Source organism: Mirounga leonina, unplaced genomic scaffold (assembly GCF_011800145.1).
Source record: "Mirounga leonina isolate KUSES-001 unplaced genomic scaffold, KU_Mleo_1.0 Mir_151, whole genome shotgun sequence".
NCBI lineage: Eukaryota > Metazoa > Chordata > Mammalia > Carnivora > Phocidae > Mirounga > Mirounga leonina.
Genome location: NW_023270377.1, coordinates 53962840 through 53989899, shown reverse-complemented (window position 1 = coordinate 53989899; position 27060 = coordinate 53962840). Strand labels below are relative to the sequence as shown.

Sequence of the window (27060 nt, the reverse complement as noted above, 5' to 3'; positions counted from 1 at the left end):
AAAGCCCTCATCTTGCTCTCTCCTTTCCTGCTTATCAGACGTGCCACATAAATCAGACCTGACCTGCACTTACACTCCGATAGAGCTAAACTCTGAGCTGGAAATGTTTTTTGTTTCGGAGCTGCAAATGCCCCAAGCAAATGAAGAGGGTGGGAGGGGGGAAGGGAAGCTAATCTGAAGGAAAAATATACACACTGGATCTAGTCTGCAGAATTTAGAATACAAAGCTGTCTAGTTTACTGAAACTGCAGTCATACAATGTATTCTGATGCATATTACAGAGCACTAAATGCAAGAAACATCTGGTTTTAATTGCTGCTATTTTAATTTTAATTGCTGCTATTCAGAGGAGGACATGGGAATACACCCCTTTGCCTTGTTTCTTGTATTCTTATATCCTTGCATTCTGTATCCTTATTTCCGTTTCTTGTGTCCTTATATCTTGTAGCTCCGCACATGCCCTTTGTTACACACATGTTCTGTATATTCAGAAGGATGGAAAGGATCAGACAGAGCATCTCTGGCACAAAATGTTTTCTTAATAGAATAGCGACGTTTGGAGGATCAGCACCAGCGTTATGTTTCACCAAAAGAATAAATTTACAATATCGTTTAGTTTCATTCTACATAAACATCACAATGTAATTACAATACTGGTCATACATATTCAGGGTTTTCAAAACACTCACGTGAGGCAGCCGTCCATCAGTTGCCCCACACAAACTTAAAGGGAAGAACAAAATCTTAGGGAATCATTTTCATGCTGATTTCATTGGGTTCACCATATCCTTTGGGCCACTCTTGGTAAGGGGATAATTTCTACCTTTTCAAGCTATCGGGGATATTCTGGATTCATATTTCTAGTCTATTCACTGGGTGTAAATTACTCAAGGAGTTATCTTCACCCTGGGACTAATTTGGCTGAGCAATGAAATCCAACGCTGGTCACTCTAAGCATTCTAGAAACCATATAATCAGTCCTGCCTTCCCAACTCCATGCTCCTCCATAAGAGTTTACATCTCTAGGCTAAAATCTGAACACTGTTTATTCCCCACAACACAGAAGAACAATGAACAAATATAAAAATATGGTACTGTATTAACTATATGCACACTGTTGTACGATAGGTATCTGGAACTTTTCACCTTGTGTGGCTGAAACTCTGCACCCAATGGACAACTCCCCATTCTCCTCTCCCCTGCAGTCCCCGCAACCACCATTCTCCTTTCAGTTTCTATGAGTTTGATTACTTTAGATATCTCATGTAAGGGGAATCAGGTAGTATTTATCTTTTTGTGATTGGCTTATTTCACTTAGCATAATGTCTTCAAGGTTCATTCATGTTGTACCATATGACAGGATTGCCTTCTTTTTTAAGGCTGAATAATATTCCGTTGCATGTGTATGCAGTTGACACTTGAAAAACATGGGTTGGGCTGCATGGGTTCATTTATATGCGGCTTTTTTTCAATAAAGACGACACAGTACTGTAAATGTATTTTCTCTTTCTTATGATTTTCTTAACGTTTTATGTTCTCTAGCTTACTTAATTGTAAGAATACAGTACCTAATACATGCAATATACAAAATATGTGTTAATCGACTGTTTATGTTATCAGTAAGGCTTCTGGTCAATAAGGATATTAGTAGTTATGTTTTTGGGGAGTCAAAATTTTACACGGATTTTTGACTGCATGGGGGTTGGTGCCCCTAACCCTCATGTTGTTCAAGGGTCAACTGTAATACATTTTCTTTATCCATTCATCTGCTGATGGTTTAGTCTCTGTCTTAATCAGCTTATCTGTCAAGCAATCATTTTCATATATCAGAGGTTTCAGAGTGTTAGAGGTTTTCCTTAGCTGTATGGTCATCTTTGATTTTCAGCTTCTGTGTACAAGTCAGGCTCTAATAGCTCCTGTTAAATCTCCTGCAGCCTTCTCTGGAGGGGGAATCTAACTGACCTGTTTCCTTGGGAAAGCCACCAAATGTGGGGTATCTTCAGGACTTTGCTCTTCAGCTACTCAGATTCCCCAGAGAAGAACCTTGCGGGTGGAGCCTGGCTGGGAAGGGGCTTGGGGGAGGAGCCCCAGCACTGGTTTCTAGCCCTTCATTCAGCTCTGTGTGCAGCCTGTAGGCCTACCCTCAAGCTCTGTGCTGGAGTCTCCCTAACCCAAAGAGCAGCTGTTATATCCTCTTAAGCTACACACAGCTCTCAGTGTTTACGAAGTGGAGGCGTGAGACAAAGGATCTGGAGATGTCACTGTTTCTTAGATTCCCCATTTTCCTGGACATAGTCCCACCCTCATCCCTACTTCCAAAGGTACTTAATTAGCCAGTTCTGGAGCTATCTGGGAGGGGCTCTGTGGTATAAATTTGTTTGTCTCTCAGCTTTTCCCATGGCTGGCTTATTTTGGCTTTCTTGGGTTTGTTAAATGACTTAATATTTATCCATCTGTTTTCTAGCTTTCAAAATTTTGTTATTATTAAGTCCTCTCCCAATTTCTTTGCTTTTGAGAATTTATACCCTAAAAAAAAATTCTTCATGATTTTTTAGTGGGGCCTGAGGCAGGAACAAAAGAAAATGAGTCCGTTTACTCTACCATCGTTATCCAAAAATCATTTAAATTGTGTTTTTAGGGCGCCTGGGTGGCTCAGTCGTTAAGCGTCTGCCTTCAGCTCAGGTCATGATCCCAGGGTCCTGGGATCGAGTCCCACATCGGGCTCCCTGCTCGGCGGGAGGCCTGCTTCTCCCTCTCCCACTCCCCCTGCTTGTGTTCCTGCTCTCGCTATCTCTCTCTCTGTCAAATAAATAAATAAAATCTTAAAAAAAAAAAATTGTGTTTTTTAAATGGTGCCTTAAATGATCAGCTTGGAGAACTCAGAGGTAAACTGACCTTTGGTTTTTAGTCCCTTTGTTTCTACGTGCATGGGCCTGGCGGCAACTGTGCACACCCTTTTCTCTTATTCTGTACCCCTGTGTCAATCCTGACCTTGCCTTTTAGGCTGTAACACTCTTAGAGGAGGATGCGGTGTTTCTTTCCTTTAGGGAAACTCCAGAACGACTCTCTACTTCCACCACGTGTTTCAAGGGCTTTCTCTCTACCTAGAATATATCTGTGCTCGTGGTAGTTTGTTCAAGTTCAGATTCAAATACAACTGGAAAACCACTTCCCAAGAGGGTAGGAGCCCCGTCCCAAAAGACACAAGTGTTTCTGCTCTCAGGAGAAGAGTCTGGTCCTGCGTTGGCAGAGGAAGTCCAACTCCCTCCCAGCTGGTTGCCGAGGAGCTTATGTGGCAGCGGAGGCCGTGTCGCTCTCCAGGTGGCCCCTGTCTTGTGGATTATTAATAGTGTCGTCTCTGATGCCATTGTAAATCCTCTACCCTTCAAAGGCAGTAAATTCACTTAATTATCTTAAAAATTAAAGAATATAGGCATTTTTTCATTATGAAATGTTAATGGAAAGGAAATAAGAACATTAGGTTGAAAAATGTAGGGTGACCTCTGGTTCACCAAGACCCATACTTATTGACCTTGTCTTTTTTCCCCTAACAGGTTGATTGATCCACAGTTAAATCATACCAGTCTATGGATCACCCCAAGCCCTGTCGTAAACCCTTGCCGGCACTTGTAGATGCAGAGAAAGTCCCCAGCCTTTCAGAAATGGCCAGTTTCAGCTATTTTGAGAAGTATAGATAGTTTTCATCCCCACTCCTGGGTTCAAGAGCGGTTTCTGGGGGAAATTATGAAGAATTAAGAGTAGGGTGTGTCCTGAGGAGGTGTGCATGGAGATCTTGTCTGCAAAAGAGTTGGGAAGAGCCTTCTGTTGCCAAATGTCCTTGTTATAGAAACACAAGCTCTGCATATCTTCTGATAAGTAGAGAATGGGATCACGTCTTCCAAACCTATAATTACTCTAGACATAGGATGTTAACAAAACAAATCAAAGTCAGTTTCTCCAATTGTCAGTCTTCAACTTTTAAATATTTATAAGGCTCCATATCCCTAAATCAAAGAAGAGTGCTACAATCCAAAGTAACTACTGAATTAATAGCCAGGAAATAACATTTGGATAAAAGAACAATTTACTTTAGTGCAGCAATAAATGAAAACACAGAATTATGAGTCCTGGAGCTAATTTGAATAATGTTCAAGAAGTGGGACTCTAGCTGGCTGGGAGTACCTGATATCCTTTGACCATGCCTCTTCTTTGTTTGGGTCTTAATAGTTAAGTGGTTATCAAAGGAAGTCATAAAACTGCCTCCTCTAAAATTGAAAAGGTAGCTTTGCAAAGAGGCCATAAAATGTTAAAATACAATCCTGGATCTCCTGACACATGAATATTACATTTTGTGATGTTCAGAAAATGGGAAGAAACAACAAAGTGGGTGGTGGTCCAGGCCAAGCATTTCAAAGGCAGAATGACTTGTCGCCACTCCAGCCCACTCACTCACAGGCTCCTCTGGACAAGAGCAGAAGTTGGGGGCTTTAGGATCCTGGGATTATGGAAGGCAGGGGACCGGGCTGTGGGGATGTGGAAGGGACTGCGACGTTCTTTATTTCGCCACACTGTTACAGCTCTTACCACATGCCAGGCACTGTTCTGGCACCTTATGCATATTAACTCACTTGCTCCTCACGAGGACCCGAAGAGGTAGGGAATATTTTTAATCCCATGTTACAGACGAGGCCACGGGAATAGATAGGTAATCTGTTCAAATTTGCACAGTGGTGACTGGCAGAGGCAGATTTGAACCTGGGGCATCTGGTTCCCAACCACTATACTGCCTCTAAAAATGGGCTGCTGCCAAGCAAAGGGTCCCTCATCCCTGTTTTATGCAAGCTAACTTGGGTGCACCAGGAGAGATGTTTGGGACTTAGATCCAGATAATTATCGATCCACTCTTCATGATGAGCAGCCTGGAACCATTTGAGAGGACAATGTTTTGGTCTTACATGAATTCATTTGGGAAGTGTCTAGGTTCACAACTGCCTTTAGAATAGCCCCGGTCGTTAGCATTGTTTTGATTAGAGGGAACACAGAATCAGTTCAATACTCCCGAGACCATCCTGAAAAAAATAACTTCTCCTCTGAGGGAGCAGAAGCAGACTTCAGGCAAATGACATTAGCTTCCGACGGGAAAGCAGAGCATGCATGGGGCTGATACTACCCTTGGCCAGGCAAGAGTAAGGGAAGCAGCAAACAGGTGAGATGCTGGGCGGAGAGCAGGAAGGTGAGGGATCCTTCTGTGTAGACAGGATCCTTTTGTCAGAAACCTGGGAAGGTTTCTCTGGACATTTGGGACGCAGTTGAGAAATGCTTAAAACATATGAGTCACTCAGGTTTTAGAGGGACTAACAGTACTAGAAGTAGTTAGTAGTTTAGGTAGTATACAGTCATATTTCTAGTGGCGAAGAGTGACATCTTAACGAATTTCTGCTCTTGCTCAGGAAAAGAGGAAACGATTTCTTATAAATCCCAGTGCAACGTTGCTTTCCTAAATCAACTTTCAAACAGGAAAGTTGGGCTATTTGGGAGCCCACAACATGTGACATGTGTGGGGAAAGATACAGAATTCAAAGAAGATAGCGCAACAAAGCTCCAGCAGCGAGCTGCTCAGCGGACGGAGGAGGTGCGGGCCGCCCAGCGCGTTTGCAGGCGACACCCATCTTGCGTGTCTACAAAACACCGCCAGAAGCCACAAAAGGCTATGAAGCCAGCTGGTGGCCTGGGTGGCAGTAATGTGAAGCTCTGAGTTGTGTTCCTGGGGCCAGACATACAATAAGGAGATGACCAAACACTGCAGCTCACGGGCTCAATTTATATGTGGAAACAGTAAAATTTAGAACATAAGAGGGAATATAAATGTCTAAGAATTGTCAAGAAATATTTTTAAAAGAAGAATTATAAGGCCCTATCCTATCTCAGGTTAAAATATAAACATAGTATATTTTAACATGCATATGTGTTAAAACATAGACTTTATGCCTTTAACTCCGCCCACACCATTTTTTATTCTGTAACTCCCTCTTCGAATACCTCTAAGTTGTTCAATGTGGCCTGCTGAATGAAGTAAAATGAAGATGGTGTTACCATCTTCCAGTCGTCTGTGGAAGCATCAGGCGGGGCATTTCATTATCCTTATTCTCATCTCTCCCTCTCTGTTTCAGATTATTCTACTCCCCGGCCCCCACCATGGGGTTTGACTTCTTCCTTACTCTGTGCCAATTGAAATTCAAACGCCATCTTCTTTACAAGTTCATTTCCATTCATTCATTCCTATCTCATCCTACAGTGATGTCCTTCTCTGCGGTTATAGAAATCACTGTAATATTTACAGTCACTTTATACTCTAGAGTTTTCACGTATACCCTTTAGAGCAGGAAGTAGGTAGGTCCCTGAATCAGGTACGCAGATTGGTTTGAATGTGATTATTTGTAACCGCGCGGGGGGAGGGGTCCATAGCTTTCTTCAGACTCCTCGTCTGAAGCTTGACAAACTCACCAGGTGATCCTTCTGTACACACTGAGGCCTGTTTCCTCCCAGAATCTTGGTATACATGAATACTTAAGCTTCACCTAAACACTGGCAACACTTCCCATTACACAGCTAACCAAGTCAAAGGGCATTTTATGTATTTGTCTTTTTTAAGTGCATAAAAGCAAGGAGGATTTGTAGCCAATAATCACTATATTGAAAAAGAGAGGAAAGTTTAAAGAAATACGAACTCTTAGGTACAGTATGTCCTTTTTCTCACTAACCTTTAGTTATTCTCAATTACTGCTTAATTCACTTTAGTTTTCTAGGCTTGAGTACACCTATTACTTTGAATCTCTTAATAGGAGAATGGAACTTCTATCATCTCTTGACATGTGATTTTCAGAAATTTCCCCAGAAGTTAAAAATCTTATATTTCTGTTTGAGCTGTTCTGGTTAAACAATCTCAATGCTACCTGTTTCCTATTGATCTCAGGAACCGCCTTTGTTATCTTTTATGCAACAGCATAAGCCTCGGGAGGCATGATGCCCACAGATTTTTCTTGTCATGGTGAGAACAAAAAGTAAAAGAAACATTAGAGTGGGTGTTCCTTTTGGAAACAGAGAAACTTTCTTTTATGTGATGTCTTTTTAACACTGGCTCTTTCATATTTCTAATGTGCCCTTCTTTTTTATGTTTATCAATGAAACAGTCTCCACAGCAGCACTGAACATTTAAATACTGCATTTCAACAGAAACTGGTCATTTTTAAAGAGATTTTATTTTTTCTAGAATGTAACATTTAAGATAAAATTAAAAGCAACTCGATATAAGTTGTGTGTTGTTTTTTTTTTTTAAGGTTATCAAGTGTTTCTTCTTTAACACATGCAGATATCCCAGGTCAGACGACGCAGTATTTATTTATATATTTTCATGTTTTCTGTAGTTTCTTTATGAAAGAAGCTTGTTTAAGAGTACAAGATTAATCCATCTTGCATTGAGTACATTATGGTGGTCTTAAAGGCAGTGGGTAACGTAAGAGAGAATTAGCAGTAAGAGATGATGATGTGTTGAATCTTTAATTTAAAATCAAGCCAGTGGTCCCTGAGTGAGGTGAGCCCTGTGGAGTAATTTTTCTTTTAAAAAATGTTTCTGTTAGAAAATGCTTTCTTTTAAAAAATGTTTCTGTTAGAAAAATGTTTCCTATTAGAAAAAAAATATGGTATATCAAAGTATTGTTTTATTGTTGCTGGTGGTAGTGTTATATACATAACCTGCTTTGTTCCAAAAAAAAATGTTTAATGTGGATTTAAAAATCCATGCAATAACAAAGAGTAAGAGAAAATAAAAATAGCCCAGAAAGAGAAATCAAAGAGAAACTAACGACAGGAATATAAATCATGATCAGAAGTGAAGTTACTAGATAAAATGCATGCCCTAGTGTCGAGACATTTGTAAGGATAGCCAGAAATTTGTCTGTAAGCTTCCTAGCAACCTCTACAAAGAGAATCTGGTATGTTAGATAATTTACAGAGTTCATAAGATTTTTTAAAAAGACAGGGCTAAGGAAACCCATAGAGACACAGCTATGCTGTCTCTGAGTCTGCAGAGAAACGTCTCTTGTGGTTTTTAGGGAAAAATTTCCCAAGCCATTAATTCTCAAAGAGTGGACTCCAGACCAGCTATATCACCACCTGAGAACTTGTTAGAAATGCAAATTCTGAATCAGAAAACTCTACTTATGTTTAACAAGCCCTCTGCTTCTGATGCTTGCTAACTTTTGAAAACCATTGTTGTGAACACGAGCCCTTCAAGAAGCACAGCAGCAAATTACTCAGAGCTGGCGTGGCCTTGGGCAGTGTGCAAATTTGGGGGATGGAAGGCAGAGTATAAGGGGTTCCTCAATGAAGTGAAAAACCGCTGATTGATGAGGGTTTGCTATGCAATTCTTCGGACGTTTTCTTTCTTTCTTTCTTTCTTTCTTTCTTTCTTTCTTTCTTTCTTTCTTTCTTTTTTAATAAAAAAAGAAGATAGTAGGAATGGACTTTTTCTATGTTTGAAAATTTTCCTAATAAAATGTGGGGAAAAAATATTCACTGCCAACAACTGATAAAGCATCAATCTAACAATACCGTCCTCTAGGAAAAGGTTTGGCTCTATAGGGATTTGTGCAGTTATGTTTCTAAAGAGTGTGGCTTAAATTCTAATAATTGTTTTTTCTTGAAGCTATTTATTTACCTTGTAGCTGCCTAGAACTCTCTTCACAACAGATATGGGCTCTAATCCTACCCCCGACCCTACTTGCTAAGGGCCCTGGGCACGAAGTTGAGGTAAGCCTGAGACTGAGCACGCTCCGTGTAGACACAATAAAACTCTGTTGTGCGGTTGCTGTGAGGAGTAAATGAAATAACCCCCACTCAGGGTCAGGGTCCAGTAGTGGTTGAAAATAGGAAACACTAACTAATAGTGACTGTACAACCGTGGTGGTTGTTGGCATGCTGTTGGTGTACTTGTTAGTAACTTTTATACTGATAGCCTCAAAGAAGGAAGGAGTGGACGTAAAGAATTTCAGTGACTAGACCCTGAGGAACCAACTCTACCCACTCTACCAACTCTACCACTTAGGAGACCTCTGAATTTCATTCCGATTCATTGAACACACCTGTGTTGGGTGCCCAACCCAACGACAGGCACGGTTGGCACCGGCTCCAGATATATTTCTGAAATCAGTGTGGTCCCTGTGCTCACGGTCTGTCAGGAGACACAATGAAGCCGACAGGCAGTGACAATACCATGTGGGAAGTGCTGTGAAGGGGGAAACACAGGGCACTCTTGGAATCCCTGGGAGAGTTTGATGAAATAATGCCGCTGCCTTCATTCTAAATCATCATTAAACTTCTGCTTTATAAAGCATATTGAGAATAATTTAAAATGTTAAAAATAGTTACTATGATGAAAAGGTTCTCGGGCGCCTGGGTGGCTCAGTTGGTTAAGCAACTGCCTTCGGCTCAGGTCATGATCCTGGAGTCCCGGGATCGAGTCCCACATCGGGCTCCCTGCTCGGCAGGGAGTCTGCTTCTCCCTCTGACCCTCCTCCCTCTCATGCTCTCTGTATCTCATTCTCTCTGTCTCAAATAAATAAATAAAATCTTAAAAAAAAAAAGAAAGAAAGAAAGAAAAGGTTCTCAAGTTCATAAGGCTTGTATTGAAACCTAAGAAGAGATGCAGACTCCATTCCCGAGATGCTCATGGTCTATGCAGGGAGAAAGAAGAGGACACAGAACTATTAGGGACAAATTGGAAGCATAAAGTTCAGAGGTAACAAGGGGAGGGAGCATAGAGGAGGCCAAGAACCACAGTGGAGGAGGGTCAGCTGATGTGGGCATGGAAGAATGAATGCAAGTTTACCAGGAGCATTAGGAAACATGGATGATTGCAGGCAGAGAACAGCACGGACAGAGTAGAGTTCCCATCTGACCTGCAGATGGCACAAAACCAGGAAGCACAGACCTCCAGGGCCCCAGGTTGATGACAGTGGCTTGATTCAGGACTTGCCCTAATCGGCCCTTAGAGCCTGGGAGGCAGCAGCTTGGCCAGGCTCCCATCTACGGTCCTGGAGCACAGCCCGGGAGTGTGTCTTGCCTGTAATTCCAGGACTGACTTCCACTCACTGTCCCTGCCAGCCTGCTCCCTTGTCCCTGGGCAGTCAGTCTCTGTCCTCTGTAGTCAGAGCTCCCAGAAGCTTACCTTCAAAGCTCTGGTCACAGTTTTTGTTGTGGCAGGTGATAGACTGGGGACTCTTTTCTTATGGAAAAACAATGTCTTTGTTTTTCCCTTTTTTTGCTGCACGCAGCAGCAAACACTTTCTTTCCTCTTCTGGGAAAATGTGAAGATCAAGCAGCCCTCTGAGTCCTCGGGAAAAGAAACTTGTTCTCAGTTGAGTGGGGCTCTGAGTCAGTGGGCCATCGGGATCTATTTTGAAAGAACCAAAGGAGCTCCTGGGGGAGATAAGAGAAGGGGTAGGAAGAATGTCGCCACCTCACAGAGGTCACAGAGTGGGGTAAGAAAGGAAAGAGAGAGTCTCTGGGAGCACAGCAACTGATCCTGGGACATCTGTGGAAGAAGTAGCTGCACCTAGCAAAGGACTGCCATGGAAGCATTGTTTGAGCTTCCAGGAGCTACACGGTAGCTGAATCTGGATTCACACATGGATTGTCCTGCCTTTGCTCAAGTGGATACCCCCCATTGTTTGCACTCAGGGATTCACCAGCTACTAGTCCATGGGAGACTGGTGAAGACTTTAGCTCATCACTGTCAGCACCTCATCTGCTGGCCACTTGATGGGAGTGAGACTTGTCTGAGCAACAGCACCTCTGCCCAGTCCCCAAACATGTAATACCTAAGGCCACCAATAAAGCCAAGAAAGAGGGGTAGGGTCCCAGGTACCTGGAGGAATGCTGGTGGGGGTGCTCTGCACACCTGAACTTGGGTGGGAAGCTGGATGATGACATCTCTGCATCATCAGTAATGTGTTATGTAATTATTTGTTAAAGGTCTGCTACAGGAAGGTAGGGATTGTATCTGTCTTGTTTACTTTTGTGTCCTAAGTGTCCAGGATAGTTTTGCAGGGCTATGCCTGGCACCTGGAAGAAACTCACTAAACATTTATTGAATGAGTGAATGAACACCTGATAATCTCACTGAAAGTTATTTTACTCATTCTCCCCAAACCATGCCACAACATCCTCTTGTGGATTTGAGCTTGTGGGACCTATTGCCAACCACCTCTGTGAATCCTTCACATGGAGACACACATACGTGCAGAAATCCAAGCTCAGGCAAAATTAAGTGAGTCAAGTAGCCTTCTAATTTTGAATGAAACTAATGCACTATTTGTGTATAGATCACCAGGGCTACTTGTAGTAGGAGACCCACAGAGGGACCTCTGAGCCTGTGGCCCTGGTCTTCAGGCTCCAGTCTGAGCTCATCAGCCGTGTGACTCTGAGGGGCAAGAGAGCCTGCTTCATCTCTCCAAGAAGGAGATAAGTTCTTGCAGTGGATGCATGAGGGCAACATGGTGACCCTGTGAGGTTACCATGAACTTCTTCCCATGTCTTAGTAGTGGGAGGATCGGGGGATGTTTGTGGTCAGCCAAGCTTGGGTTGATTGCATTAGACTTCAGAGTTTAGAGATGTGAGATATGAATACCCTAAAGCAAATGTGGCCCATCCAGCCCAAGAAGTTGCTACCTTTCCTCTCGGCCCTGCCAGAGCCACCATCCCCTCTGTATACTGCTTCTCTGACTCACACACTTGGTTGGATCTTAATAGCCTCCTGCTCACCTCAGCCTCAACTTGCTGCGCTGTGAGTGCTGCTTGATCCTTGCTGCCCCCCTCTGCTGCAGTATTACCCAGCAGAGGAAAGGCTCAGCCACTGATGCTTCTTCCACACTCTACGGTGCCTGGCAGCTTATCGGACACCTAACAGGGACTCTGTAATTGTGTGACGAGTGAGGATAAACTCTACACTCACTGGTAGTTTATCCAAGTTCCTAAGTCCACCCGATGAATACTCAAAGAGGAATAGGAAATTAAAGAATATTACAAAAGAGATTTATGGAAGATAACCTAGATCATCCTCTAGGAAATAATACAGATTTTATATCAAATAATATAGATTTAATCAACATTGTTTCCACTTAAAAGAAAAGGACACTTCAAATGTCAGCTTCTTATAAATACCATCTACTCCAACCAGTAGCCACTCTATATTAGTTTTAGAACAATCTAGGCATCTTAGAAAATAAAACAATGCACCCAACATTGTTAACTTCTGCTATTAGCCTTGGCATGCTGTAATTTTTTCAAAGGTTTGGATTTAGTGAGCAGGCGTAGATGTTAATTTCACAAACAGAAACTTGCAAAAGACTGTCAGAAATTCCCAACTCTTGGTGGGAATAATGCAAAGAAAAAACTGCAACTTTATGCACAAATATGATCTCAACATGGGTTGAATTGAAAATTGCCTACACGCCAGGATGGAGGTCGGGGGAGATCTACAATTCCAGGTGAGCTCTCTCCTGCCTGCCTGAAACAGCACCGCAAAAGTGGTGTTATTTCAAAAAGTGAGGCTGTCTGGGACATCAGCCCCTGGTGATGAGTCAGGGTTTAGAAACCAGTAATAGGGACAAGGTGGGTTGGTTCTGCACTTTATTAACAAATGGCTAAAGACAAAGGAACATCATACTCCCTTGTTTCTGTAGTTTGAAATTACAGGCTTATTAAAGAATTTCCACTAATAAGAATTCATAGGAACGAGCAAACACTAATGCTGAACTATAATACCTAAGGCACAGAGGACACCAAGGGGCATGGAGCCTGGAGACCAGTGAATAGTAGAGAAGGATAATGTTGGGGGATCAAAGAGAACTGGAAGCTCAACTTCCTCTCTTTATGGTTTTGGTGGAAGTCCATCTGCCTCTGCCTTGCGTGTGCTGGGATGATGGGTCTCAATGCTCTCTTCCAAAGTTCCACACCCACCATGAGAACAGAGCTACAGAAGGGGAAAACTTGAACGATGGGATTAAAATTAGAAGCTAACAGCAACAGTGGGCTATACTGGGGGTGAAGAGGATGGTGTGAGTCAGTGACCAGGACTGGGCTTTGTTTCGGTTTTCCATTCATGTTACTGGCCTGATCCTATGCTTTCTCCCCTTGTTCTGTACTCTGAATTCCATACTCCTGTTGGCCTGCTACTTGGGGTTAGGAGTCCAATCTGTCTCCATGGACATCTATGGCTGACCACCCAATTGTCCTTTTCCAGTGAGCTGATCAGAGTACATATTTCAATATTCATGTATTCAGTAGAAACTATTTCCCATCCTGTGCATCAAAAAGTATAGTAGAGCCTCGTTGTCACTTCTGACACTAAGCATCTCTCTGCTGTTGCCTCAGCATGGAGTTGAGTAGCTTCTTGGAGAAAAATAGACTCAACTTTCCACATGTTTTTCATGGTTCCTCTATGCTGCAAGATAAATAAGAATTTATGTGCTTTTACTTATAGATCCAGTAAATATTTATATTGGTTTGTGCCATAAAAGCCCATGAAGCATTCTAAAAGAAGTTTCTACTCGTAGGGGTGAATAAAGCCATCACCTGCAGTAAAGAAGCAATCTGTCAAGTGAGGAAAGCGGGGGGTGGTGCTGATTCCTCAGCTACAATTCCCTGTCTTGAATCGTACTTGGATTTATCCTCAGATGGACGGAGGAGCTCCTGAAAACACACTCACACGTACCTCCATGCATGTATTGTCATGCGCACACGTGCATGTATGCATACACACACACTTTATTTTTAATTTGCTTTTTGACTTCTATCAGATATTTTATTAGTCCTTTGGGTCCTGCCTTTCTGTCAGGCTGTCCCCCACACAAATGAACATTTGGTGGTATGCGTTGCTATCTGACTCCAGCTAAATGTGCTGGATTGGACAAAAATATTTTGGAAGTGTAATTATATCTAGAAACCCACATGCAAGGGTCAGTGAAAATAGTCATAAATTTAACAACATGAATAATTTTCATTTAAACAATTAAGAACTCAACCATGTTTGAACAGGTTGGCTATTTTTATCAGTTCCTAGTAGCATATGCATTAGACGATTTTTTTTTTTTTTATCACCATGCTGCATTTCTTGAGATGTACTATATACCAAGCATCATGTGAAGTGTTTTATAGCATCTCATTGAATCCTCTAACAACCTGATGGGTAATGTTCTATTATTAGGCTCAGTTTAGCCCCACCTAGCATTAATGAGAAAACTGAAGTTGAGAATATAAGTAACTTCGCCAAGGTCACATAACTAGAAAACTGCTGGATCTGCCCCCTGCCCCCAGTGTGTGTAATCATTACCCTATATCATCTTCACCATCATCTGAGTGCTCTCTTAGCTTACATTCTCAGTGACGCTGCCATGGCATTATTCATCCCAGATGTTCTCGTCCATGCAGTACATATGTATATATTTATCTTTGTAAGTCTGTCTCTCATCATTTATAAGTTCCATAAGGAAAAGATTAAGATTCTCAAATGCCAGCAATTATTATAGCCTAGTACTCCTTTCATGGCTTAAATGGGGGTTGGTGGTATGCTCAGTGCATATTGTCTGGGGCCAATAGTTATTTATGTCTTCGTATCCGAGTTTCGCCACCTACTAGAGCTCTGGCCTTGGGCATCTACTTCCTGTTCTGAAAAAGGAGCGTAAAAATAACTCTCATAGTCATTAAAAGTGTCAAGTGAGATAAAACACTTAGCACAGTGCCAGGCTCATAGTAGGCCCTCAGTGGATGGCAGTGCATCAGTCTGCTAGGGCCGCCACAGCAAGTCCCGCAGACTGGTTGACTTAAACAACAGGAATGCACTTCCTCACAGGACTAGAGGCTGCAAGTCCACGACTGAGGTGTTGGCAAGGTTGGCTTCTCCTGTGCCTCTTTTCTTGGCTTGCACGTGGCCTTTCCTCAGTGTGTAGGCATTCCTTATGCCTCTTCCTTTTCTTTAAGGACACCAGTCATTTTGGATTGGGGCCCCTCTTATGATCTCACTTAACCTGAATCACTTCTTTAAAGGCTCTGTCTCTAATAACAGTCACATGCTAATGAACTGGTTTGGGTTTCTTTCTTTCTTTTTCTTTCTTTCTTTCTTTCTTTCCTTCTTTCCTTCTCTTTCTTTCTTTCCTTCCTTCCTTCCTTTTTTCTCTTTCTTTCAAGATTTTATTTATTTATTTATTTATTTGAGAGACAGAGAGAGTGAGCGAGAGAAGAAGAGAGAGAGAGAGATAGTACAAACAGATGGAGGGGCAGAAGGAGAAGCAGACTCCCCATTGAGTGGGGAGACCGATGTAGGGCTCAATCTCGGGACCCTGGGATCATGACCAGAGCCGAAGGGAAACGCTTAACTGACTGAGGTGCCCTAGGGTTGGGTTTCAACATATGAATTTCAGTGAGGGATGGGGTGGGACATAATTCCATTCACAACAGGTGATTATTATTTTGCAGATGAACTGAATACTAAATTTCCAAAAATTCAGAATAAATGATTTATGTCAGACTCAAGAGTGGTGGTCCCCTTCAAAAGTATCCTGATTACAATTCCAGTCCTTCCTCTCCCTGGTTTCTTAGAGAAGACAATCTAGAGAGGCTTTCTCTCCCCAGCAAATTGTACCATATTCACTTTTGGAAAGAACTGCTGGGGTATCCAAGATACACTGGAGGAAAATATGATTCGTCAAATTCAAGTTAAACATCTCAGAAAGTAAAGATCGGGGGAACTGTAAACTTGTTGAACATGAAATCAGCCTGCCCGTTCTGCCAGGGAAGGTGATCCTCTTGTGGAGGGCCAACAACCAAGTCATTCTTCAGCCTCGTATCTTGTGGAACAAGCCCTCACCATCCCTGTGTTCCTATCATTGTACCTCCCTTGTATAGAAAATTACTGCATGGCGGTGCTGTTGAGAAAAGGCCAGGAAAGATTTTTCATTCCCGCAGAGCCCTGGTGTGTCAACCTCAATCCATCTCACCCCCGTGGGGCCCCGTCTCTTGTCTGTCTCCCCTTATGAAGCCCTCCCCGGTGTCTCTAACCACCTGCAATCTCTCCCATCAATTTTCCCAGGATCTTTTGCTCTCTTCTCTTCTATAGCATTTACCATAGTCTGCTCTCTGTTCAAGTTGTTGTGTATTCATTCTTTCGCTCATTCATTCAACAAATCTTTAGTGAGGGCTTCCTGAGGTACTTTGCAGAGCGCTGTGTCTGAATTCATTTTTCCTACTATACAGGGACTCTCTGAAGGGCAGGACAGAATAGGAACGGTGCCTACTTCATTTTTGTACCACCCAGGGGGCAGCCACTTGGCAGGCTTTCCATGAGTGTTAGCTAAATTCAATTGCCAGATGTAAAAGGATACTTTCTCTGAGAACACTTTCCTCTGAAGGAAGAGATGGGTAGGAAAGTAAGAGGTAGCAGTATCTTGAGGTTTGAAGAAAAGCTCCATTTCCAACAGACAGTAGAGGTAATAGAGGTTTCAATTCTCAACCTCTGTCCTGAGAGAGGGGCCCCCAGGTGAAAGGGATCTCAGCAGAGCTGGCATGATGGGAGGGCTAGGGACTAACCGTATCACAGGGGAATTACCAGGCAGCTCAGTATCAGCTGCTCTTCCCTCCTCAGCTGCTTTTGGAATTTGTGGATAACATGTTTCTGAATTCATGTCCCAACTCTACATAAACAGCAGTGATTTAGTGATGTGAAGAGTCGCTTGATAAAGCTGTCTATAATGGTTTTTCTTTCATTCTCCTTGGAACAAGGAGAGGGATAGAAGAATCAAAGCTTAATACAGAGGCTTGATTACAGACACCAGAAGTAGAATGTAAGTTTTAAATAATGGGACTTTGCTGCTTTCCTGATTTTCTGGTAAACTCTTATAGTCTCTGATTATTGGGATCATTGACTGTTAGCCCGCACAAGAGTTAAGTGTGCAAATACTGCTCTCTTGGTTTGGGCTGTGCAGAAAAGGAGATCAGAAGAGGACGTGTGGAGGGCATAGGGCTGACAAGGGGAGGGGCAGGGAAGTGAGGGATGAGGGAAGGGAACTGGGCCATCAGGTGCTCACTGTATGCTCTGAACTATGCAAGCATGGGATAAGAGGGCTCAGGGGAGAAATGCCTCCAAGATCAGCCTCACCTGATTTAGGATGGCCAAGAAGGAGTAGTTCTCTCAAATCCTTTGAAGAGAAATGAAAAGAAAGGAACTGGCATTTTCTTTTTCTTTTTTTTAAAGATTTTATTTATTTATTTGAGACAGAGAGAATGAGAGACAGAGAGCATGAGAGGGAGGAGGGTCAGAAGAAGAAGCAGACTCCCTGCCGAGCAGGGAGCCCGATGCGGGACTCAATCCCGGGACTCCAGGATCATGACCTGAGCCGAAGGCAGTCGCTTAACCAACTGAGCCACCCAGGCGCCCAGGAACTGGCATTGTCTGAGTGGGTATCACCACAGCTAGTTTCTCTTTGAATACTCAAGGCCCCGCGAGGCTCAGATTGGTTGACCAACTTGCTGGTAAGAAGCCCAAGTAAGTTGAGGCATGAGAGCTCTAAAGGGAAAAGGGAAGGGAGGGGTGGAGTAAGGGTTCAGAGAGCTTTATCACTCTCACAGCCAGGAACCAGGAAGGGGTTGCTGAAGAGGCCCGATGTATGAAATTCAAGTTGGAAATGAGAGAATGTGTTAGCAGGAGACTAAATCTATGTCAGTCTTGGCTGGGCGAGATGGCTTGTACTTTTCAGGTATCTGTATCATTCAAAAAGAAAAATAAGCTAGCTGCCACCTGGGGTCCAGACCACAATGGGGCTTCCCTCCCCTCCCTCCTCCTCTGCCCCTGCACCAGCACTGAAACCAGGCAAGAAGGGCTGGAGACTTCCACATTTCTAAGACCAAAGTGGGACTCCAGCTCAGGATACACAGGGAGGAAGGAACCTTGAAAGACTAGACATGGAAAAAGGCAGAGATCCAAGGGAAGAAAAGAAAAGAGTATGTGGGAGAGCACTGAGAGAAAGGCAGGAGGAGAAATATGCTCTGGTGACCTGGTAGGACATTCCTGAGGTCTGCTGGTGATCCTCTGTGCTGGGGGAGACTGCTGAGGAGGGGGACCACTCACAATGTTCCATGCTTTTCTTGACTAGGTAACATTAGATAGATTAGCATGAACCTAAGGTATGTTCAAACCTCCTTTAAATTCCTCTTCACGCTGTGGGAGGCAGGAGGAGAAAGAACATTCCCGGCTTCCCGAATCACGGAGGACCCGCCAGGAGATCAACCAGCCAGGAGAGGCAGCGGGCCACTGGTCCAGGTTACGTTATTCAATCACTGTCTATCAGGGGACTTTCCTGATTGGGCCTCTTCATGGGATAACTTCTGAAAGGGATGCGCAGTGACTATGCCAAATGGTATTATTATTCTTGATGAGTTGCTTCTCTCCATGTGAGAAGATTCTATGTGCCTTTGCACTTTGACCCTGTGCCTCCCGTGGGATGGCACTACTTCTCTGCCCATTGACCTCAGGCTTGGCCATGACTTGCTCTGGCCCACGGGATGTGAGTGGGGGTGAGTGTTTCACTTTGCAATCATTCACTTTGGGTACCGTGCTCCCGGGAGCCTGGCCTCCAGCCCTCCCTGCACTGAAGTCACCGCACTTCCCTGCCAGATGGGCTAAGGGTAGCACCGGCAGTTTGCTAAGGAGTCTAGGCCAAACTGTGAGAACACCTGTTGGTGTCAGGGCCAGGATCAGGATCTCATGATTCCCAGCCCAGGGCTCTCTCTACCAGACCCTGCTGCCCCCACCAAGTCCCTCTTCCAGTTAGAGGCAGAATTTACCAACTTTCAGGGTGCTCTGCTCAACCGCTCCCTTAAATCGGACTCTAATTAGTCCCATTCTGTAGCTTTGCTTTGAGTATGCGGCATTTCAGACGATGCATTTTAACATAATGATCATATTTGCACTTCTCTACCAAGAAAATTCTAGCACATGGGAGCATTTTAATAAATCTAATAAATGACAAATAATAGAATTTATCCAAGAGAGAATACTCTTGAAGTTGTGATTACCACCGAGAGGAAATAGTTTTCCTTTATGATAATGATTTGATTAAATGGAAGTTTTAGATTGAGTCCATTTTATGGACCCATATAGAAGAACAGCATGCTAACTCATCTAAGAAAGAGAGTAGACAAGATTGTAAATTTATATTCTAAAAATGAATCCGGTCATATTTCTCATCATTCCAGTTACTTTTATAAAGACACACCAGGTGAATAAAACCCCTTCTCTGTCTTACCTATTCATACCTTATTAAATACCGAGATCACCCAGTGTCCTCTTCCTCATTGAAACAGTATATGGGTAATTCCTGGAAAAGTCATGAACCACCGGGTGAAGGACAAAAGCTTCTTGCTCTTGCCTAGTGTTGCTGGATATAAACTATGGGCATGAGACTGCAGTTTTTGTTTTTGTTTTTAATTCTTTTAAAGGTCACAAAGGATAAATGATTACAATAAAATTTCACCCACTGACTCTAGGTTTTCACTAGTAAATCTCGATATTGATTTTAAAAGCTGCAAATCTTTTATTCAAATATTTTTGATCGGACTGTAAATCCTCTAAATTCAAATCTTTTTCTGAATGAAAGATCTATAAAGAGAGATAATGGATTTCATGGGCTGTCAAAGCACAGAATGTTACATTTCATAGTTTGTCATTGAATGTGATATAAAACACCTGAAGGTAGATTATTTATATTGATAAAACTATTCTTTCGCATTGGAAACTGTCTGCTGGAGAATAAAAATAAAATATCGAAATAGCTTTTTTGCCAGACCTAGGAATGTTCTGCTTTTGAATTAGGTGGTAAAAAATTATGTGGATAAATGCCAAAAGCTATTTTCTTTGAGTCAGGTGCAGAGTATGCTATTGCCAGGATAGGCCAGAGTGGACTACTTTCCCATCTGTACTTCCAATATATTTTAGCCACCATCTAACATTCTTTTTGCTGATATATAGGAGTTCATCTTTTTTTTTTTAAATCTTTTTTTTTTATTATTATGTTATGTTATTCACAATACATTACATCATTAGTTTTTGATGTAGTGTTCCATGATTCATTGTTTGCGTATAACACCCAGTGCTTCATGAAGAACGTGCCCTCTTTAATACCCATCACCAGGCTAACCCACCCCCCACCCCCCTTCCCTCTAGAACCCTCAGTTTGTTTCTCAGAGTCTATAGTCTCTCATCATTCGTCTCCCGCTCCGATTTCCCTCCCTTCATTCTTCCCCTCCTTTATCTTCTTCTTCTTCTTCTTTTTTTTTCCATATTTTAACTGCCCTTTGTTTTGTTGGTTGGTTTTTGGTGGTTGTTCTTTTTTATACTTCTTTCCCAGAGGTCATCAAACATTGGATTCATAGTTCAGATGAATTCAGTATGTTAGAATTATACCTCTCTTTCTGGGTAGTGATTGTGGGATTAAGAAGCTAGTTAGCTTTGTTATTTTCTGTGGCTACAGACAGTGGTCCTCACCCCAGCCATCTTTCTTATCAATAAATGTGTCACGAAGGGGCTCATTAAAGGAATGTGGCCAGGTAAAGCAAATCCAATGATTATAGCTCCCTAAAGAACTAGGAGTTGATGTGCCACAGAGATGGGTCTGGAAAGTCATCTTCCCACAATAAAGACATCAAAGAATGCTCACTAGACAAAATAAAAGCTGGCATATGTTCATGTAGCTCTATCTATATAAATATAAATATAAATATAAATATAAATATAAATATATACATGTCTACTAATCTGCTATTGTAAGCCCCATACATCATTCTGCAAATAAGAGCTGCAGTTAAATGATGCCAAATCGTCTTTTAAAAGTTGAAAAATGTTGTAAAAATATTTATATTTAGAGACTGAAGTCTCAGTATACTGAAATAGCTCATGTATAAAGTTATAAACATGTATCATTTTCTCCTCTGTATTGTCATTTCCCTTAACCAATGGAACAAGGTATACCATACATTTAAGAGAAGGGCTGACCACAAAAAGAATTATAGTGTAGTTTCTTTCTTCGTCTTCTTCTTCTTCTTCTTTTTTTTTTTTTTATGGACAGTAGTTTCAATCCTAGCTTCAATGCTGACTTGAGCAAGTTATTTTATGTCTCTGAGCTGTAGCTCCCCCTTAGGTCAAGAAGGCCCAAATCACTAATCTCACAGAGTTATACTGATGATTAAATTAAGATAACACATGTCTGGTACCTGGCACATAGTAGGTGCTCAAAAATTATAGCTAGGATAACAGTAATAATATAATTGTCATTACTATTATTTTCATTACACCTCATTTTAATAAATTCTAAGGCTCTTGGCCATTTGGCATGGAGTATGGTCACCATTTTACTGTGATTTAGAGATTACTGATTGTTACGTATTCCCAACTATGAATGGAAAAATGACGAGCTGGTCGGGAAAAGTAATAGGTCAGATAATTCGGAGAATGTCCTCGGCAGAAGGGAAGATGCAGGCTCAGAGAGCTCCCTTCTCCGATCCTGAACACTGGAGTTTAGGTTTCATTTACAACAGTACACAATCTCAGCCGCACATAAGTAAACTTGCCACCTCTGGCCAGTAAAATACAAATCACTGACTACCCATTTTTATTTTAGGCAGTTAGATAGTTAGTACATCGTTAATTCCTGCACATTCTCAAGCTCAGTATCATTGTCAGTTCTGTTTTATTTCCACCTCCTTTCCTAGATCCCTGGTTGGAGGTAAAGACCTGCTCCCTGAGTGTTGCTGGGTATTCGAAGGCAATATGAATCTTTAGGAGCTTCCCTTCTTTGAATCAATTTACAACTCAAAACAGCAACACATTTTCTTTTCAGGGTAGAAATACTGACAATAAAAATGGAGCAGCTTTGAAATATACATTACTGTAATTAAAGTGACTTGATCTTTGGAAATTCCTGAAACAAGCATTTATTGCAACTATTATTTAATGCAACTATTATTTAATAATAATTATTAATTATTAAAGGCTCAGGCTCAGAATAGTATCAATGCCAGGAGCTGGATGTCCTCGGCATTTCAGATCACAGAATGTGGCCGCTGGCAGATACCTCTGCCCGTTTTCTTTTTTTTTTTTTCCCCAATTTTTTAATTTTATTATGTTAATCACCATACGTTACATCATCAGTTTTTGATGTAGTGTTTCATGATTCATTGCTTGCGTATAACACCCAGTGCTCCATTCAATACGTGCCCTCTTTAATACCCATCACCGGGCTAACCCATCTCCCAACCTCCCTCCCCTCTAGAACCCTCAGTTTGTTTCTCAGAGTCCATAGTCTCTCATGGTTCCTCTCCCCCTCCGATTTTTCCTCCTTCATTTTTCCCTTCCTACTATCCTCTTCTTTTTTTTTTTTTTAAACATATAATGTATTATTTGTTTCAGAGGTACAGGTCTGTGATTCAACGGTCTCACACAATTCACAGCGCTCACCATAGCACATAGCCTCCCCAATGTCTATCACCCAGCCACCCCTTCTTAGGACTCCCTGCGCCTTTCCTTTGACGACATGTGGCCCCAGGCCAGCATGCGCTCAGACTGGTGTGGCCTGTTACAGAAGCCATGAGCAGGTGGATTTTGAAACAGGTGGGGTCAAAAGTGGCTGGGCAAAGTTGATACTCTACCATACAAGGTACAAGGCCCACGAGGGCACAAGGTCTCAGAAAGGGTGCAGTAAAGTCACTTTTTAGCTTCATTTAATCGAGTATTTACCAGAACACTTTTGGTGGGTGGGTGGCACATTATTAATATTCTGTGGAAGGGTGTTCTAGTGGGACACCAGTTTGGAAAATATTAGCTAGAGCTGGGCTTTTCATTCCTAGCTCCATAATAGACTCATCTGGGAGCTTGAAATATATATAGATATAGATATAGATATAGATAGATATAGATAGATATAGATATAGATATAGATATATATATATAGCAATGCCAGCCCTCTGCCCACTTCTTTTCAATCGGACTGGGGGTGATACCCAGGCAGTGGTATTGTTTTTAAAGACTCTCTTCCTTGGATAAGTCTAATGTCAACCAGGGCCAAGAACCTCTGACAGAGGCCTGCCACTTATGCCCCCCAGTGGTCCCCCTCTAGTGCGCAGACCTAGAGCTCTAATGTGTCAGAGAAAGACATTTTCTCTGGGCTCAGATCTGGATCATTAATGGATCTTGAAGTGTTAGCTGACATGTTGGGATTTGCTGGTTTCACTGGCCCACTCCCTACCACACTTCCTTCTCTTTGGTAGTTGCCATGTTCAGTGGGAAGGAACAGGCTGCCTGTTTTACCCAGAACCTTCCCTGAAAACCTGTATCTGCTATATCACGACTTCAGGTAAGTCAGGAATTGCTCTTCCTCACGAAAAACGGTGAGGACCTCTGTTGTAGGTAAACCTTCCAAGACTTTCTCTATGACTTATGGTAGCCTGTCTCCCACTTGACCTAGTAGGTGATAAAAATCCCTGAAATGTCCATCATTAGTGTAGTTCACTTGGGAAATGAAAGTCAGGACAATAGCCTGGTACCTGGAGGCTTGGAAAGCCATGTCTAACGTAAATTTCTAGCTCAAATTTTCACCTTGTCTCTGAGCTTTTCTAAAGTCTTACTGGAATACAGAATGCATGTTGCTTCCTCCTTAAATAAGGAACCAACATTTGCTGATTAAAAAGTCCAGAGAGAAAAACTGGATAATTTTATGGAGTCCTTTTATAATCTGCTAAACAAATGTGATTCTTCAAACTTTTCATTTAAAGGTATAGGAGAAAGAGAAAAGACATTTAATATTTATTAAGCATCAACAATGGTCTAGGATAAACACAGTTCTTTCTATGTTGTCATCACATTTCATCTTCACACTATCCCTTAGGGTAGTTCCTATTACCCTACTTTTCTGACTGTGGAACGGGAGGTTCAAAGGGCCTAACTCCTCTGTGGGCACTGCCCACAGTTCTGCTGGAAATGTGAGGCAGAGCTGAGCCTTGAACCCAGGTCTTGTGATGATGATGGTGGCAAACTCAGGCCCAGACCAACATTTCCCACCTCCGCAGAGCCCACTACAGGCAACAGGCTGGGACTCCAGTCTGAGCTTGATGACCTGTTTAGCGCTCAGAAAGTTCCATGTTTTCCATTATTTTCCTGCATCTTGACTCTCAGTTTTTTGTGTGTCGTCTCCAAAACAGCATCTTAATCTCAGAAGCCTTTTCTCCTCAATGTTCTAGTCTGTGGTTTTGGAACAGGATAAGTGGTAATGCTGTGTAGAAAGGCAGCATGTTCTGCCCCGGGGGTTTATATTTCAGTACTTAAAAAACACATAGGTGTGCAAGCAGAGTTGCATAATGGTAAGAACATGAACTTTGGATTAGATCCGGGTTCAAATCTTATCCTGTGACTTACTAACTCTGTGACATTAGGAGAGTCACATTACCTCTTAGCCTTCAGCCTCTTCATCTATAAAATGAGGTAATAAGAAAGTCTATCTCCTAGACTTGTGACAGAACAAGGTAACAACTCAGGTCTCCTGTGTTTCGTTTCCATGAGATGTGTAAATCCAAACATTTAAAAGAAGATCAAAATGTTTCACAACTTTCTGAGGCTTGTCATTTGAGAAACTCAGGTAGATTCACAAGTTTTGTGTCATCTGTTGACTCATCAATTTCATCAATTTATTGCTTTAGTCACTCCAGAAATATTTCTTGAGCACCCACCATATATCAGGCATCGTGTTAGGCACTGAAGATAAAGCAGTTTTCAAGTAGCCTAGAGTCTAGCTAAGGCAAATTTGCCTGCATCCTTTTTTATACCCCTTAAGAGATACACAGAAATGATATTCACATACTAATTTATTAATATGAGTCTACAGAATTAACATGCATGTAATAGTATTGGATCTACAGTTAATACGTTGCCCGCTGTTAATTATAATTACTAGTAATTATGGTTAATTTCTAATCCGACTAACTCTCAGAAAAAGCAGACAGCACCTTCCCTCCATTTTGCTGCTTTAAGCAGCAGCTCAGGTGAATCTGCAGGGAAGAGTTTAACGTGTTTTTTTGTTTTTTTTTAAGATTTTATTTACTTATTTATTTGACAGAGAGAAAGACAGCGAGATAGGGAACACAAGCAGGGGTAGCAGGAGAGGGAGAAGCAGGCTTCCCGCGGAGCAGGGAGCCCGATGCAGGGCTCCATCCCAGGACCCTGGGATCATGACCTGAGCCGAAGGCAGACGCTTAACGACTGAGCCACCCAGGCATCCCAAGAGTTTAATGGTTTTTAACTATTGAGAGTGTATGTCCTTCCATCCTACAGCTTAAAGTGATGAGGTTGGATTCTCAGCAAGGACTGGGTGTCGTCAAAGTATTTTTTTTCCTTGTCTGGTTTACAGAGCATTCCCTAATTGCTTTGAATTTACCCGTGCACCCAGTTGGTATTAATTTTCTGCTCTATGGTAACAACAAAAGAGTGAAATCAGAAAGAGGAAGCCTTGTTTTCCTTTATAGATAGATTACGTGGGAACGGCTGGAGGAGAAAGCAGGGGACACGGCGAGATGGCCTGTTATTCAAGGCCCAGGCCACCTGGACTTGCTCTGCGGCTCTGTCCTGGGTTTGCTTGGGGAGTGGGGCAGAAGTCAGCCTGAGAGTTAGGCAGAACTTTTTAAGGGCAGGATAATTCACAGGATGAGATATTGATAAAGTAACTTATGGGATTGATTTGCATTTAGAATACCCACTATAGATGGCATCCTACCTCTAGTAGAGGAAGGCTTAATTGTTTGCACACTAAAAAGCTCTAATTTATCTCTCACTGGGGCCCCAAAATCAGCAGCACTCCCTTTGATCAGGCAGATAAGACTGGGAGCCGAGATTGATCTCTTCTGCATCTACGACACTGCAGATGAAAACTACCTGCCCGGTTACAGTGCTATTCTTTAACATCTGATTTTTTTTCTTAAATCTGGGGGGATGAAAGCATCATGCTTTACACAATACTTATAAAATATCACATTGGCCACTGAGAGGCTCCTGTGTTCAAACGTTGGCCCCCCCTTCTCCCCCCGGGCCCCTGCCCCCTCGCCCCTCTTCCAATGCCTCATCTTGATCTTCACAGCTGAAGTCCATCCAGATTGTCCTCCTTTCTAGCTGACAGCAAGAGAGCCAATGAAATACCTTTTCCTGTTGCTGGGTGACTACGGATATTTTGAAACTATGTCCCATAAATGCAGCAGCTTAAAAGCTTGCCATTGGCCTGTGGGGGGTCCTGTGAGCTGCTGATGCATTAGGCTGGCAGAAGAATGACAGGTGGGAATAGCTATATGCGAATATATCACTGGCCTGATGTTCCACTGCAGAGGAAAACTATTTCAAGGCTGAGTGACAACTGTTACATACCCTGTTAGAAGAAAAATAAATCTCCCTGAGTCTACATGCGGGCATCTGAAGAACAGTTATGGGAATACTGCAGAAAAAAAAGAAAGAAAAAAAAAAACCTCAAGGTTTTCTTACCCTCAGATATCCTGCTTTTCACGACACATTAGAAGTTCCACCTGTCCTAGAAATATACATGTATTTCTACATACTCTTTGTAGTTACGTGTTGATACATTTTAAAGTCCAAACTTGTTTATACAGGGAAATAGTTTTAAACAATGTCAAGGAAGCCTTTTAAATTTTTTCTTTGTCTCCTTGTCTCTGGTGTCCTCTCCTTCACCTTCCTCCCCTGACCTTCAAGTCCCAAAATCCATCAGCCACAGGGTGTGGTCAGTGTCAGCACAGTACTGACTGCGTTTTATCTCACTCTGTCCACTTAAAATATTTGCATCCTGGTGGGAGGATAAGCAAAGTCTTGTCCAAACGGCTTTGGGATTCTCTTTGCAGCCAGAGAGAGCTGTTTGAGTACAAGTAACTGCTTTTGCTAACACCGGGGTTAACTGTTCATACACAAAT

General features: G+C 42.3%; 1 protein-coding gene across 1 annotated transcript in view; it reads right to left on the bottom strand.

The window, feature by feature from the left end:
* The window catches only part of PDE11A (phosphodiesterase 11A), a 388181-nt gene that overhangs the window by 89468 nt on the left and 271653 nt on the right, over positions 1-27060 (bottom strand). The window lies entirely within an intron of this gene.